The sequence below is a fragment of the Pieris napi genome, chromosome 2, assembly GCF_905475465.1.
Source record: "Pieris napi chromosome 2, ilPieNapi1.2, whole genome shotgun sequence".
Lineage (NCBI taxonomy): Eukaryota > Metazoa > Arthropoda > Insecta > Lepidoptera > Pieridae > Pieris > Pieris napi.
The window spans coordinates 2,661,300-2,674,793 of NC_062235.1; the positions used below are offsets into that span (position 1 = coordinate 2,661,300).

Genomic DNA, 13,494 nt, shown 5'->3' on the forward strand with positions numbered 1-13,494 from the left:
CATTTTAATAGCACAAATCGAATATTAACGTGACTCATTAACGTTTCATTAACGTTTCAAAGACTGGAATGCGAAGTTACTCATACCTCATTTATGTAAACAATTGACAAGTCTGTGCATGTATGTAAACAAACGACAGGTATGTGCATGATAAACGCTTCAAATTATAGAGAGTAGGGAAGACCGGATTTCAAATTATCGCATGTTGGCGAGCAAGATAATACTTTTTCAACTTCAAATTACCGAAGGGACCAATCATTGATTTTATTCAATTTATCGAGTATTTTTCAAGGGACCGGAAGAAATTTTCAAATTATCGAGCGATTCAAATTAACGAGTGTCAAATTATCGAGAGTCCACTGTAGTTTTTTTTATCACCGCATTTAAAATGCCCAAATTGATAAATGCTTGGATAGTTCTTTATGCTCAAACAATTTACAATTTGTCTCTGTATTACAAAAACATATATTCAAGAATTTTCCTATTAAATTTAAAATTATATTAAACTTGTTCATTAAAAGTAATATGCCGTAAATAAAATTACCCCTCCATAATGTGTGGCGTACACAATCCCTATACACGTGGTATTAAATACTTAGAAGGCAAATTGTTTTATGTTTTCATGTTCATCCCCTAAGATCCTCTATGTTTTATTTTATTGATGAAAGTATAATAAATGTTTTGTTTAAGTATTTACACAGAAAACAATTCCCTTGTGTTAATTTTCAAATATTCTGTAATGTGAAATAATATTCTTAATTGGTTAATATCATTATTTTTTATACGAAATTTTATAATCAATTTCTATTACGTTAATCTATGACCTTTATTCTAAACCCTATTATATAATTATAATATTTGTTATATAATTAGGATGTTATTTCAATATAAAAAAGTGGTGTAACCATTTTAACAATTCCCTACTATTATATATATCCATGTTTAATCATAGCAGTTCTTATAACATAAACTAATTTTTGGGAATCAGTTCTGCGATTGTTTATTATTTTAAATTTTTAAAGGGCCGGCAACATACTCCCGAGCTCTCTGGCATTGAGAGTGTCCATGGGCGGGCGGTATCACTTAACATTCTGCTATATATTTTTTTATAATAAACATATGGTCTAAATTAATTCATATTTCAATATTTAAACATTTATCTTGAAATTTTATAAGAGTAGTTCTACGTAATTTCTTTAAGACCTGCACGAGCTCGGATTTTCCGTTCCTGATTTTCATATTGAAAAGTTCTTTGAAAACATAACATGCCTTTCATTAGTTCTTACAAAGGCTCCATGCGTTCCAGTTCACAGTATTTCATTACTAATATCATATTTGAAAAATAATACGAGAGAGTTTATACTTAGTAAAATATTGTCCTATATAGTTATACATAACAATAGCTTTTATTTCCAAAACTTAATTATGAACATTGAATTTTCATTTATATGGATCCTAAAAAAATAACATTTAACTATGGGTAAAATATACTGTAACATTAAGGAACCACCATATGCTTGCATTGTCAAGTTTTGGTTTGTCCACCGTTGGACATAGACCTCCTCCATCCGGTTCCACTTGTGTCTGTCGTGGGTGACATTTCAACACTGCTTTTAATTCGCTGTATTATGTTATTATATCTTTCTTGGATATTCATAGATTTTTCAGTGTGTTGAACGAAAAGATGTTGTCTTCGTGTTCAATATATGAGTTCATTCTATTCTATCAGAGAGGCTCAGAATATACCACTTTTTGTTCTGCAGAGCATGTTCCAATTCCATTTGACGGCTTTTGCCCGCGACCTTACATGCATTGTACAATTATATGTGCGTTGAATATGGTTTTATTTTTTATTTATTTATATATTTTCTTTAATTATACATATATACGCGTCATGATAATTTACATAAGTCATAGATGTTTGTGATTTTATTTAAAAACATTCAAATTTGTATTTCAAGGAACAGACCGTGCCATATTAAAAGATAGTTATCAAATTAAATGACATTTGAATTTGAACATTTATAAGTCGGGAACGTATTTGTGAAACATCGTCCTATAAGCCGCTCAAAGTAGGCGATTAGAAAAAAGATAAATGACTTCAACAAACCTGTCGGACTTAACAATTCTACTTTTTTTTTTCATGTGTAAGTGATCAGCTTGCTTTTTCTAACTTTAAAGTACAAAAAAGATAATAACTATATAAGTAATCAGCCTATAGAATAATTAGTCCTTAACGATAATATTATAATAATTTTTCAACAATATATATATTGACCAATGGCGTTACATCCTTTTGTATCTATTCTGTAATTATTTCTAATAGGCAAGTATGTGCCTGACAAATAACGTCGAATTTTGAGTCTAAGGCACGAGCGAGTGTTAAATGCGCGCATAGACAGAGAGTGCACAGCCGGGGATCGAACCTACAACACCATGGATGAGAGTCGCACGTTAAAGCCACTAGGCCAACACACATTTTCAATATTCGTTATTTATAGATTGTATTTAAAATCGTACTTATATTCTGTATTACCTTGATTGCCATATGACTGTTCAGCTACGCCGCATAGGAGTCGAGGTAATCCGCTCAAACGAGGCTAGCTAAGATATAAGTATAATATAATTGGCAATTGGCGTGTAGCAGACACAATATACGAAGCAAGATGTTTACACCAATAGAGCGCGTCGACTCTCTGCCAATTACTCACTTCACCTTTCTTCCAGCTTACTGATTACGACTGAGTTATAATTAATTGTTAACTATAGTTTTAATTGACGTTTAATTTTGACGGTAGTTTTCCTATATCAAGATTTTATTATATCATTTGTGATTTTGAATTTAGAACGCTAAGAACACATTTGACAAAGTTTTGACATTTAAAAATAAGAATGTTTGCTGTCATTTTCTATCTACTATCGTATATAAGACAGCATGCTTAATAGACCAGTCATTATAGACATTCGAAATCGAAAATTTGATAATAATTCCAAAAGTTTTCAAACTTCGGTCAAGTGAATGGTACATTGGGACGACAATAAATCTCATTTTGCAACCTTGTCCGCAGTCCGGAACATTGTTAAAATTGCAATTAAATTAATTTTTGCTGTATGGTCGTGAAAAAAAATCCAAAAGTTCTGCAAACTTGGGGAAGTTTTCGATATAATATTTCATATCACGTATAAAATTTGCAACCTACCTAAGTGTACGGAACATTTTTTGTTATTTATTTTATTTTCGATATATCTGTCAAATTTGCAGAACTTTTGGAACGTTTTCCTTCAGTTTAATAAAGAAAAACATTAATTTTTAATAACAAAAAATGTTCCGTACACTTAGGTTGGTTGCAAATTTTATACGTGATATGAAATATTATATCGAAAACTTCCCCAAGTTTGCAGAACTTTTGGAATTTTTTTCACGACCAAAACTTATTTTTAACAATGTTCCGGACCGCAGAGCAGGTTGCAAAATTTTATAGTTTGTTTTAATACCACTCCCGACCTTACATCAAAATTTGAAAACTTTTGGAATTATAATGAATTAATTGTCTTGACTGACTGGACTATAAATAAATTTACTAAACAAGTAGAAAAACAAATGTCATATAAAAAAAAATCTTTAGTGCCAGTACTTTTGCGCCACCCAGTACAAATAGTTTTGCTTCACTTTGTTTGTAGTTATTTCAAAATGTTCTATGATATGATAGATTATTTTTCCGACCCTAATGTCGGCCAATAGAATTGCACCATTCGACGTCACGTGGTACAACCTACATGGTATTATACTGAAAATTTTTTGTGAAAATTTTCTCTGGTCGTTGCTTCAAGAAAAGTATTAAGTAGTTGTTTTATTCATTATGAAATTCTTATTTGTTAACTGTACATTTCGTCTTATGGTGCAATTCTATTGGCCGACATTTGGGTCGGAAAAATAATCCCCCGAATACCACTCGAGCTTCAAAATTATCTGGTATTTCCCTCAAGGTTCGTTGCAAACAAATATAGTTGTCATGACAACTATATTAATTGTTTGCAACGAACCTATCGGGAAATACCCGATAATTTTGAAGCTCTTGTGGTATTACATATGAATAAATATTGCTGAGAAAAATTGGGATTTTTTTTCCAAGTTCAGACGTCAAAGTCGGTTGCAATTGAAACCGCAAGAAAGCGTTATTGCTATGAATCCATATAAATGTCAATTTCGAAGTGTTGTGGAATTTTGCGAATACTATCTACGTAGTACTAACGATATTTTTTCGAATATCATTGTGAAATATATGGCAGCTATGTTTGTAATTACGATTAACATAAATACCATTTCCCGAATACTGATGGTTGATCATATCAAAAGAATTCTTTACCTTATTTACCATTGGGAGGTCCACCAACAGGACTTTACTTACACTGTATTATATACATATGAAAGTATTTATAAAAGAAAAATTCGATATAGATGTTACACATACATATGATAAACTGAAGTTCTGTATGAACGCGATAAACACAAAAGCTACTTAAGGTGTATTATTCACAGAAATTGTATGTAAAATGACTGAAATATAACAATTATTATTAAAAATTCGGCAAAATTGTCGAAGTTCACGTAATTCAGTATTGTAGCTGCGAAAGAAAGCTTTTGATGAAACAGTCAAAGGCAGATGTAGTTTTTTGATACTTTTGTCATAGATTAGCTTGTGAAATAATCAACTTTCCCACATTATTTCCCACAGGGTATTAACTATTGCGTTTAAATATCGACAGTCGTTTGCAATAGCCGATATGCGTTACAGTTTATTATAATGCACAGCGACAAGGAAAAGCTCTCTCAGGCCCCCCGGGTGTTAGCCTAGTCGGCTATTGCACTTGTGCATCGCTATTATAAGTGAAGCTTTTGGCTTGTGTAAGTTCATGCTTTTAATGTTTCTATATAGTTTGATTTTGGAAAAATTCACTTGGCATCAATTGAAAAAACTTTTAAATTCTAGTGCCTTTGCCTCTGTGTTCTTTAATCAATCATAACCGATTGTTATATTTGCAGTAATCTAATATATAAAATTCTCGTGTCACAATGTTCGTTCCCATACTCCTCCGAAACGTCTCGACCGATTTTTTATGTATATTCAGTAAGTCTGAGAATTAGCTTAAAACGATTGAGATACATCATACAATAATACATACAATCCTTAATTTTCACTCTTCAACGATCACTATTTTTTTATTATTGATAGTAATTTTAATTAACTAAAAAAATGTTTTCTAGAAATAATATACATGGAAAAACAACGTTTGCCGGGTCAGCTAGTCGTATATATTTTTTAATGCGTAGTAGCTATTAAGCCAACCCTTATTGTTATCTATTTTTCGAAAGTTTTGAAGAAAAAGAAAAATAATTCACCAGAAATACTAAATTTAAACCTAATTTACAATAAGTTTATATAATAATGATAATATTGTAAGATCCTTCTTACAATTTTATCACAACAGGTGTTCTATAAACAAATTTAATGAATGACAATTCCCACTCTTATCTGACAGCTATCTACCCCACAACAATCACTATTTTAATAGTACTTTCATAATATTTCTTTATCATTTCTCTCTAGACAGCCTTATTTTGTATTGAATATATTTTCGAATTTTGCTGCATACAAGAAAAGTAATGTTTTCAGTGTTAAAACACATTGTTATCATTCTTTTAACAGTAGCTATTTCATTGTCGATAGTTCAGAGTTGAGAGCATTCTTAGTTAGTTTGTGTGGCGGTGGTTTAGTTTCGATGTAAACAAAACATCGCGGCCGCCGCAGGCGCGTGCTTTGGGCTCTGTTTGTGTTTTACATTTAGATACCATGCCTCCCTCTTGAATACACTAAAAGGGAATTGTTGATTTAAAAGTATCGTGTACTAGGTAAACTGAGGAACGTAAATAGGAGTATTTTGTACTACGGGTTACTACGATCGTAGAATAGCGTACTTATGAATGGAGGGTAATTCTACACAGAAGTCTCATTAATAAATACCATGGAATGATAGACCAGCGGGCGGTGACGCACCGCGGACGTCCAGCAGCGCGGCGATATGGCGCCACCCCCCTTAGCGATCATTGCTCGCCATTATCCCACCCGTATTAAGCCACTTAGCTCAATCATGATTAATGTTTTACCGAACGCGACCCGACCCGAGGCAAATAGAAAAGTTATTTACTCAACGCCGTAATTAGGCATTCACTGCGAGTCTTTGCGATGTCTGCGCGCCTGTCTATGGCTAGACATGTCGGCGTGTCGATGTTCGATATTTAAATAATGCTTTTTTAAATTAAAAATAACAGTCGCTAAAGTTGCTCTGCGATTAGGGTAACGATATAATGATTATTATGTGTAAGAAATGCATAATTGGCCTAAGACTGAAACTACTTATGTTTCTAATCTTCAAAAAGCTAATACAGAAATATATAAAAAAAATGTCAATAAGCTCTCCTAATAATGTGAACAATAACAACTCTGGATTAAACTAAATAGAATTTACATAAATGCTGTATCCTTGTTATAGTATTTCTAAAGTATCGTTTCCTCATTTAATCTCGCTAATTAAAAGGATTATTCTAGACTAGTCGTGATCTTGATAATGGTGTCTCGATATCGCTTTAAACAGCAGGAATTGATGAATTATTATTCGTAGTACCCTCATTGATTATATTATATCCAGTGTTAGACATAGTGTATTGTGTTTCAAATTCATTCAAGTTATTTTGATCAATTTTGTTGTTGTTCTATGAAAAAATGAATTTAAATTGAATTAGTATCTAATATGATAAATATTGGATGACTGTAGACCGTAACGGCCTACAGAACATGTTAATAAAGCACAGACCGTGCCTGGAACGGTTCTGCGAAAAATTATTTAATATTGATAACTAAAAGAGCGGGTCTCGCGAGGAATTGCGCCCCGGCTCGCCCATGAATATTGTAAATAAAAATATTACCGATGTAGCCGGGGCGTATTTCGCGAAACGTGTAACGCACCATTCGTGAACTAGTTTATTGTATTTAATACTAGCTGACCTGGCTAACTTCGTTCCGCCCTGCAACCTTATAATATCGTTGTTACTTTAATTTAACTTATTTTAGGATTTCATTAATGTTAAGTATTACATTAATACAACTTTTTTGCAAATACAGAAATGTTTTATTGCTTGCCATTGCGAAAGAAGAATGGCAGTTTTACACATTAGGCATCTTCTCTCTAGCGTCAATATGGCGATACTGCATGTTAAGCACTTTCTGATATCCAACATCTATTGATCAGCATCAAAGCATGGTTATGCATCTCCTCATTCACCTCAAGATCGGAATTTCTTGAACTGACACGAATTCGACGTAAATTGATGCATAGTTTTGTCAACAGATGGCACCATATGGTTTTTGCATTCGTAAAATTAATTAATTAATTTATTGTTATTCGATAACTTATCCTTATTATAAGATATTTTATTGCTTATTCTGCTATTCGGGACGGAAACAAATCAAAAACCATGGCAATCGGTCCAGCCGTTCTCGAGTTATAAGTGTTGTAACAAACACGACTTTCTTTTATATATATAGATAATGTATCTTGTTTTTTTTGTAAAAATTTGAGATATAGAAAAAGTCCCTAGACACAATGGCAGTGCAGTAGAGTATTATTAATTTAAAAAAATATGATAAATATATTATACATAAAATTAAATATATGGTATCGAGAAAAGATCAAAAAATTAATTAAAGCATTATTTCTAACAAGTTCTGTTAAAATTTCTCGCTATTAGTACCTCTTATCGAATATTATCTTAATTGGCTGTAGAATAAACAGTCAAAAACAATTTCTGTAAAAAACAGCTAAGTAAAGAATTGAAAATAGAAACAGTAAACATTTTAATCCCATTTTCCAGAAAGGAATTTTAATTTTTTTTCAGCGGAACAAGAAAGATGTTTATATCACAATTTAATTGGATGCTACGGGTAAAGAAATACATTTTCTTTATTCCCCGAGGTTGAAATAGGATTTGTTAATTAAGATTAAACAGTAATTATTGGTATTCTTAAATTTTACCTATTCTTGATTTTTACTTGGGTTAGTTTAAGGCACGTTCCAAGCGTATATCGGTGATTTGTATTCTTACATATTTAATTTATTTACGTAACGGCAACTCGAAGATTATTTTTATATATTTAGGTCGTTGAACAATTCCCCTAACGAAGTTTCGCCGTGAAATAAAAACAAAATTAACTTTCTACGATTCTTAAGAAGCCCTAGTTGTGTGGTCGTTTGAAAGTATTTCAGCACAGTAAAAATGTTCGTACATTTTTAAGTCTGCTTTTCATAAAGTTATATTGTTTTTTATATAACTTATTACAATGAAAGTTAATTATTCCTTAAGTGACAATAGTGCTACATTGTCAACAGCATGCTCGTAGCGGAGCTACGCTGGGCTGCACGTAGAGCTTCTACAAATCTACGAATTCACGTCACGAACACGGCCGTTTTGTTTGCGCTTCCACTCGCTTTAATACGTAATTTGTTGTGAATGCTGCGAAATTGGCATACTGACAGCGGCTGCAATTGAATGTATCAACCCTGAACACTTGTTAAAGCTCCGCTCACTGCTTTGTGCTTGGGATCGCTCGGAATGACGGTTTGATAGCTTGTTAAAATACGCTTGTTTAACAGCTCTATGTAATTGTTCTTGCCACTTGTGCACCTGTCGATTATGAAATGTTTCATAAAATTCGCGTTCTTTTTCTAGTTTTGCAGTTTGCTTTTAATACATTTAAAAAAGGCAATGCTTTTAGTATCTATTTGTTTCTGTCCGTTTAACAAGGCGACTAGGTATATTTTTCAGCAATTCCTCGAATCTTTATGAAAACAGAAGAAGCGCAACTTTGATTATTGTTTCAGTATTTTTTCACACAATTCGACCAACCCAAGAAGCTATATAAGCTTCTTGGGTAGATCGAACTTATATAATTGACTAAAAGTGATACTTTGTTTTTTTTAATACTAAGACGACATGTGAAGTATCAATTTAATATTACATTCAAGAAAGGATATTTTATGCAGCGCTGGAAAGGACAAATGACGGGGGCAGCTCGGCGGGGTGCCGGATGTCACGGAAAAATTGTTATTTCCTACCCTCACTAGAAACCCTATTTTGATATTATTACTGACCTTTTACAGCTGATATCAACATGTTTATTAGGTGACTAGGGAGTAAATTTACTGTATTTTTTAAGTTTAGAACGTGAACTAACACAATAAACATGCGTTAATACAAAAATAATGACATTATCTTAAGTCCTTTATGCATCAGAACTAAATTATTAAATTGTGTTGATCACTGACATGTCTCTTTTCAACACCTTGTTACTGAAAGGTTACCTCATTTTAAACAAAAGATTAAGCTGGCGAAGTGAAAAAAATGGGATGTGATACTCACAAATAAATGTTATGAGACTCTAAACGTCCTTATTAAGTATATATTTTTATAATTTATAGCTAAGCAACGATTACCAAGCTTACACATATTGATGTTTGCCACGTTTTCACGGACACATACACATAATTCGTGTATGGATCAGGGGTAGTCATGACGGCGCCCAACCTCTAGCCTGTTATTAAGCTCCTCTCAAACAATATGCCGCAAATTGAGTTAACTCACTAATAATGGTATCGCGACGGAGGGCTCGGCTTTCCCATTGAGAGTGAAGGCAATCTTTCCTCGCCCCGTCTTCTATTATTATCTTTTATTTTATTTGCTGAGATTAATAGCTACGACGTGTGTTGGTGTCCGCAAACGAGTGCCTCTTTGTCATTGCATCCCGATCCCAATTGAAATGATTATGATTATGTGTTTGATGGGGAGTTTTAGGTTTGCCTTTTGATGTAGCTTATTATGCGCTTTCAAACAGAATAGTTAAGACATTTGAACGTATCTTGGTGCAAATAAAATTGCTGGTAGTTTTTCTTTATAAAAAGACGGCGATTGGACTCCTATGCCTCCTATGTCTTCCGTTTTTAAGTGTAAAAGTAAGCGAGAGCAGGGTTGGCCTAGTGGTTTCAGTCTGCGGCTCTCATCCTTGAGGTCATAGGTTCGATGCCCGACTGTGCAGCAGTCACTTTCTGTCTATGTGCGGATTTAACATTCGCTCGAACAATGAAGGAAAACGTCGTGAGGAAACCAAACCGTCGGAGACACAAAAAGTCGACGGTATCTGGAGGCAGATCACCTACTTGCTTATTAGATTGAAAAATGATCGTGAAACAGATACAGAAATCTGAGGCCCAGACCTAAAAAGGTTGTAGCACCACTAGGTTTTTTTAATTTAAATAATTCCGTGAAGGCACAGCTGCTATTTAATGCACGGACAACCATAAAATTTGGCATTGATTTCAAAAACATCGCTACGAATGCTGTTTATTAGTAAAGTTAACAAAAAAGAAAAGAAATGCAGACGTCTGTACGGCTTCGTCACAGCATATCCCGTTTCAGCTGTGATTTCAATTATTATTTTTATTGTGTTTATTCGGGCCGCGTATAGCTATTTTTTGTTTTCACCCTTTTTGTTTGCCAGCGCAAACACGTCCGGAGGTGTGTCGTACTTCGGCAATTGATATGTTTGGCGGAGTTGTTTGAACAAGATGAAGCCGAATTGAATTGAGTGGTTTGCAGTGTTAGCCTAGTGGTTTTGCTATTCACAACTCTGAGCTCGTGCCTTTGAATGTCGGCTGTGCATAAATGGGTTTATATTCGCAACTAAACGTGCTTTGGCGGAGGAAAGTACGTGAAGCTCTAGAAATAGATCCTTGCCAGTTGTATGTTGGGTAAAGGGTTACCCCAAAAAGGGGTCCACACTGCAGAACATAAAGAAACGGAAATAACAATTACTTACTTAAACTAAGAGTGTAATAACAATACTAACTAACTAACACCCATTTGATGTAATTTTTATAACAGTGTGGATCTATATCTTTATTATATTTACACTACAGTATATCTCGGTGTTTGGTGTGCCTCTTGGCAAAGGCCTCCTCTAACCACTTCCACTGTTCTGTATCCTTTGCGACTCTTCTTCAGATGAAGCCAACTGTTAATTTGAGCTCGTCCTCCCATCTTTTGCGTTGTCGGCCTCTTCTTCGTTTTCCGTCTCTAAGGTATTACGTCAATATTTTGCTCCATTCCCGTTTATCTCTATTTCATTTGGTCCTAATTAGTGAAATTTTTTGCCACGCCTGTTGTAGCTCTTATGTCTGTGTTTCTTTGGTACAGTAACATACAAAGCAGTATGGAATTAAAGTAGCTATATTATGTTGTATGTTTGGCTAAACATGCAATGTTAAGTTCATTTTATGTATTCATTTAGTTTTCCAATAGAATTAATTTTAAATAATTGAGTTACAAAGGTTTATGTTAAAATTCACTCAATGTTAACTCGGCTCTGTGTTACATTGTTTGTAATATTTTCGAACTATCCGATGAATATACTGTAATTCGTTCGCGTACCATGTTATAAAATTACAAGTAGATTTGTTTTTACATATTTTCCTACGAAACATCGTACAATTATCATATAACATTATTAATTAATACGGAGATAAAATTTCACGCATGAAAAACACGTCAATCAGTTTTAATTAGCCGTATAATGTATCCTGCTGATACAATAAATGGTGTTCGGGTTACCTGTACGTGGCCGGCCATTGTGTGGCATTGTGTTTGACACTGAGAACTTAATGGACTGTTATACTCAGCCTCGCAGCATGTCATCGTCGCGTTGTACAGGACAACCGGCTTACTAAGATATAAGTTTGTAGCTGTTGGATCGATTTGCGTTCGAATAAGAAGTTTTATTTTATCCAACAAGGGTGGACAGTTGTGGAACGAAACAGAGATAAATTAAATTCTTTACAATTATTTTACATAATTTTAAATGAAAGAAATGTGTCTTACCTATGCTCTTAGATACTTTTATTTATTATAAATAATTACAGGATATTTAGGTAAAATAAAGTGCCCCCGCACTAGGATTCCCTGTGTTGTGGGCAGCCAGTCTCTTCCTTTAGACATGGATAGGTACTGTACTTTAGTTTATGATTTCTACATAACATAAAATTTATAATTTAACTATTTTTGCACAATAAGAATATTTTCTGATTCTGCATAGGACGGTTAACAAGTTTGAGATTTTTAGTGAATGTGTGTAATGTGACTTTTGATATGTTCGTGATAATTTTGTTTATAAGAAAGAGTTTTGTAAGGAGAAAAAGCGTTTGGCGAAGAAAGTGTTACCTGTTATTTATCTTCATATAAAATTCTACAGCAACATAAATCCGTCTAATCGTATCAGCGAAGTACGCAGCGGCGCATATATTCTAAGTTGTAATTACTTACTAATGAGAGTACCGCATATGATGTACTAAGTGTGCAAAAGGAGCAACGTATGACATTTATAAGATATATGCGTCTCAGAAGCAGCGTGATTCACGCCACAAACGTTTGCACCTGGGTCCCACAAATTACACAAATATTGTACTTCACGACTAACACATAAGGAGGATATTCCCTTGCGCCATCGAGTTTCGAAAATGCACTGGATATTTTCCGCCTTCTTTAAAGTGGTCCGTGTAAAGATCATATTCCTGCAGTAGTCTAGCGACGCGCCACCGCAATATTTCACCTCTCACCAAGAAATAACAATGCCCGAGCGAAAGCACTATAGTGGCAAAGTGGAACAACGTTGGCAATGCTTCTTCATCATATCTGTATGGAGTTGCGAAATATTATACGAACGCAGTTCACAGTTGCATGTTTAGACTTTGTACTTTCGAGAAGAAAAGAGCGTATCAATTAAAGGCCGGTTAAGCACTCGCGAGCCCTATGGCATTGAGAGTGTCCATAGACGTATCACTTAACATCAGGTGAGCCTCCAAGATATCTCTCAAGATATTTTAATTATTATCTACATATTTATCTGAATTAATTTTATTATTAACATTTTTAAAATGTTATTTTTATTTAAAAATATTTTTTTTAACAACGATATATAAAATTATACATGAAATATGATTATTCGTCGATTATCAATAACTAGACAGATTCCTCTGAATGAACTAAAATACCGTCAAATTATTTAAGTTTCAATTAATATTTATATACTATTTTAGTAATTTTTTATATTTTTATAATAGGGTATCTAATCCTAGATTTTTATAAAAAATTTAAATTCATAATTTAAATTTAATTAAAATTAAAATTTCACTTAATTTTTTTAAATTTAATTTATTATTATTTATTTTTACTAATAAAATTTATTTCAATTTTGTATAACCGCCCGTTAGCCCCTGTTCTATAAAAGAAAATATCGAGCTATTCATAAATTTCTAAATATATTAACATTAAACTTTTTCCTTTCAATAGCTTTGTATGAAAGAAATAAATATTTCACAAACGTTTTAAAA

At 33.2% G+C, this 13,494-nt stretch overlaps 1 protein-coding gene across 4 annotated transcripts in view; it reads left to right on the forward strand.

The window, feature by feature from the left end:
- Positions 1 to 13,494, forward strand: part of LOC125057355 (membralin) — a 117,633-nt gene that overhangs the window by 70,814 nt on the left and 33,325 nt on the right. The gene's annotated exons all lie outside the window — the stretch shown is intronic.